The following is a 4,661-nucleotide window of genomic DNA, read 5'->3' as shown; positions in this document are numbered from 1 at the left end:
GCTGTCTTGATGTATTTAACTACCTTAAGGGTTGCATTCATGTGTGACTATTTGGGGCTATGCATGAACTGACTCAATAGATTGACAGAAAAACTCAAATCTAGTCTTGTCATGCATAAGTATAATAGCTTACCCACTAACCTTTGATAGATGCTAGGATCAGCAAGTAATGGATCATTGCCAGGAGAAAAACTTTCATCATAAGCAGTAGATGTTAACTTCACGGTGGAGTCCATTGGAATTATAGAAGGTTTAGAGCCAAATAACCTAGATGCAGATATGAGCTGAAGAGCATATTTTCTTTGACACAAATTGATCCCTTTACACGATCTAGCCACCTCAAAACCCAAAAAATACTTCAGCATCCCTAAGTCCTTCAGCTTAAAATTAGACTGCAAAAGCTTCTTGGTATGATGGATCATATCAATGTTGTCCCCTATGATGACAATATCATCCACATAGACTAACACTAACACAATGTGAGAATCAAGTCTTCTAATGAACAAAGAGTAATCAGCCTTAGATTGAGTAAAACCTCCAGCAATTAAAGCTTGTGTAAGCTTATAATTCCAAGTTCTAGAAGCTTGTTTTAGGCCACAGAGTGACTTGTACAACTTACAAATAATATTATGCCCCCTCTTTTGCCCCTTCTGCTTTGCAAAACCTTGAGGCAGATTCATATATATTTCCTCTTGTAAATCACCTTGTAAAAACGCATTGTCTTCATCCATTTGGTATAAAGGCCAATTATTCATAGAAGCTAGGGATAAAATGGTTCGAATGGTGACCATTTTGACCACAAGGGAAAAGGTTTCTGCATAATTGATGCCAGCTTGTTGAGTGTATCCCTTAGCGACAAGCCGAGCCTTATATCTTTCCAAAGAACCATTAGCTCTATACTTGAGCTTATAAACCCATTTACAACCAATTGGGCTTTTACCAGGGAGTAAAAGGACTAGAGACCAGGTTTTATTCAGCTCTAAAGCTTGTATTTCCTTTTGCATTGCAACCACCCAATTAGGATCTTGAGATGCTAAAGAAAAGGAGGAAGGTTCTACCAAATGTTGAGATGTTAAGTAAGCTTTGTAAGTAGGGGAAATATGATCATATAACACATAATTGGAAATAGGATATGATGTAAAATTGGTTGTAGGTAAAGGTTTAATAGAGGGACACACGAAATCTGTGGTCCAAATGGGGAGTCTTGTAGGTCTATTGGATTTTCTAATGGGTGGTAAATGCTGGTGGGAAACTGGGGAATGATGCTGGTCATTTAAAAAGGCAGTATGAGGTGCTGTAGGTTCTGAATTTTGGTGATGAATAGGGGAATTAATATGGTCTGTAGGTTCTGAATTTTGGACAGGGGTAACAGAAGAAGTGGACTCAATATCAAGGAAATCTGTATCAATGGGAAAACATTTCTGTGTAGATTTGGACCAAGTGAAAGGAAACATTGTTTCATAAAAAATAACATCTCTTGTAACTATGACACTATGAGATGAAAGGTTATAGAGTAAGTATCCTTTTTTAGTCAAGGAATAACCCAAAAATACACAAGATCTAGGTGATAACTTGTCTTTAAAGGTGAGGATAGTAGCATAACCCAAACAACCAAATACTTTCATATGATCCAATAAAGGAGGTTTACCAAAAAAATTCTCAAAATGAGATAACCCTTTTAAAATAGAAGAAGGAAACCTATTAACAAGATACACCGCTGTTTGCACACAATATCCCTAAAAATGACTTGGCATATTAGATTGAAACTTTAAAGCTCTAGCTACTTCAAGAATATGTCTATGTTTCCTCTCAACAATCCCATTTTGTTGAGGAGAATAGGCACATGAACTCTGATGTATAATCCCTATGCTACTAAATAGATCATGACAGGCTTTATTGAAGAATTCAAGACCATTGTCACTCCTAATACATTTGGGAGTGAAATGATATTGGGTATACACCATTTGAAGAAAATGTTTGATGGTAGTAAACACATCAGATTTATATTGCATTAGAAATAACCAGGTTACTCTAGAATAGTCATCCACTAGGGTAAGAAAATACCTAGCGTTTCCATGTGTTGGTATCCTATATGGATCCCAAACATCGACATGTAATAGGTCAAATATGCGGCTGGAATTTGAGTGACTGTGAGGAAAAGGAACCCTAGTCTGTTTGGCTAATGGACAAACATGGCAGTGAGGAGGGTTAGACACATTTAATTGTCCATTCATACGATGCAAAATTGTATAAGGTGCATGCCCTAACCTTTGGTGCCACAATTCAATATTAGTAGAACAATTGGTAACCATAAAGGAACCAGGTGAATCAACACTTTTATTCAACTGTAAATCAAAAGGTACATTATTGTTTGAACAAGACACTGCTGAAAATTGATTTGAAACACTGCAAACAGCCTTATTTGATATATCTAAGTTTAACAATATAGAGTTTTGTGACATTGGATCAAGAAAATACAAGCCTTGGTTATGCTTACCAATCCCTTCAATTTGTCATTGTAAAGATCCTGAATTAGACAAAAATCAGGGTAAAAATTGATAGCACAATTATTAGAGACTGTAAATTTCGAGACTGAAAGTAGGTTGTGTTTAAAGGCTAGTATATGTAAGACTTCTGAAAGATGCATACCATTGTCCAAAATAACATAACCTATATGTGCAATGTGAGTTTTAGTTCCATCGGGTAATCCTACAAGTGATTTTGAGGAAGGCTTTATGGTAATGGGGGATCGTAGCATAGAGTAATTACATGTCATATGATCATTAGCCCCTGTATCTATAATCCAAGCATTACTATATAAACGGGAAAATAGAGCATTATGAGTACTATTGAAAGTACCTGCCAAATTTGCAACTGAGGAATTCGAAGGATTAACATTCTCCTTTCCCAACAACTGCAGAAAGTGGTTATACTGCTCCGATGTCAGAACAGGACCAACTGATGTATTGATAGGTTTTGCATCTACACCTTCCATAGCTAAATTCTGCGCTTGCATCTGATTAGCAGAAAATTTAGCTCTTGAACCATTTTTTCTTTTTGTAAATTGATAGTCAGCTGGATAGCCATTCAATTTGTAACAATTTTCACGCTTATGTCCACCTAAGTGACAGTACTCGCACTCAATATAGGGTTTCTTTCCTTTATACTTCTGCCCTTGGTTCTGGTTCTTACCATTATTCTGAGCATAAAGTGTTGTAGTAACCTCTGAATTAGTGTTCAACCCAGCTAAAACCCTCTGACTTTCATCTTGGTTAACTACGGAGTAAACTTGCTTAACACTTGGCAAAGGGTTCATCAATAAAATCTGACTCCTAACCATAGAGTATGAATCATTCAAACCCATCAGAAATTGTAACAATTTCTGTTGGTTGAGATGTTCAAGATATGCCTTAGCCGAAGTGCTATCTGGAGTAGGTAGACTTACTAAAGAATTCAACTCATCCAACAATGACTTGAGTTTGTTGAAATAGATTGCAACAGAGTTAGTTCCTTGCGTAAGATTCACAATTTCTCTGTGAATTCCATAAACTCTAGTCCCATTGACTTTGTGATACTGCTCTTTCAAATCTTGCCAAACTTGAGAGGCATTGGATGAATATACAATCCCGTTAAAGATCTCCTTCGAAACTGAATTAAAGATCCAAGCTAGAACTAGAGAGTTGAATCTTTCCCATTGTGGAACCAAATTAGGATGCACAGATGACTTCGTACAAACTCCATTAACAAACCCTAGCTTGTTCTTAGCACATAGGGAAACGGTCATCGCTCTGCTCCAGATTCCGTAGTTGTCTGTTCCAACAAGTAGTTCAGATACAAGAACTGATCTAGGTGTATCTAAAGGGTGAACATAAAGAGGCGAATTCAAGTCAATCGTAGCCACAACTGATTCCTCTGCCATTATCAACAATACTGGAACTTGCTGGGATTTAAGCTGAAATTGAAGAAATTAGAAAAATCTGATCTCCTTTGAGCTGGATTAGAAGAAGATTAGAAGTTTGATTGATCTAATTTTGATCAATTTGCAAAAAAAAAATTCCTGCTCTAATACCATGTTGAAGAGCAAAATACAGTAGGTGTTTTGAAGAGAATCAGTCTTCGTGTTTATTACTCAAAAATTACTCATTTGTACAATGTTTTATACTTACACAGTAACTCAACATAATTAACCCTGGTTAACATCTAACCAAGGTTTATCTCAACAGGAAACTGACTTCCAACTAATTCTAACTCTACTGTAGAATTACACATAACAGAATTACACACACATAACTATCTTAACATAAGAACCTTCTCTTGCATTGGCGTAAAATCCTAGTTAGTAAATACGCGTATAAAACACGTATTTACGTATTTTATAAAGGACTGCCGAATTATTCGCGAATTATTGGAGTATCCGTATAATTCGCGAATTTTTGAAAAAAACAAAAAAAAAAATTGAAACGACGTCGTTTTAGTGGGGAAGAAGAAGTCGGTGGTAAGGCATAAGTGAAGAGATTGGAAAAGGGGGGGAATAAAAAAATAACCCTCTCAAAGACATCCACTTTCCCGCCCATTCCCCCACAGTTGACACCTTTACATTTTAAACTCAAAACACATTTCATATTTTAAATTATTTCCATGCTATCTAATAAATTAGATTG

The sequence above is a fragment of the Pistacia vera genome, unplaced genomic scaffold, assembly GCF_008641045.1.
Source record: "Pistacia vera cultivar Batoury unplaced genomic scaffold, PisVer_v2 Contig1005, whole genome shotgun sequence".
In the NCBI taxonomy this organism is placed as follows: Eukaryota; Viridiplantae; Streptophyta; class Magnoliopsida; order Sapindales; family Anacardiaceae; genus Pistacia; species Pistacia vera.
The sequence above is the reverse complement of the archived record's forward strand: the minus strand, read 5'-3'. Positions refer to the sequence as shown.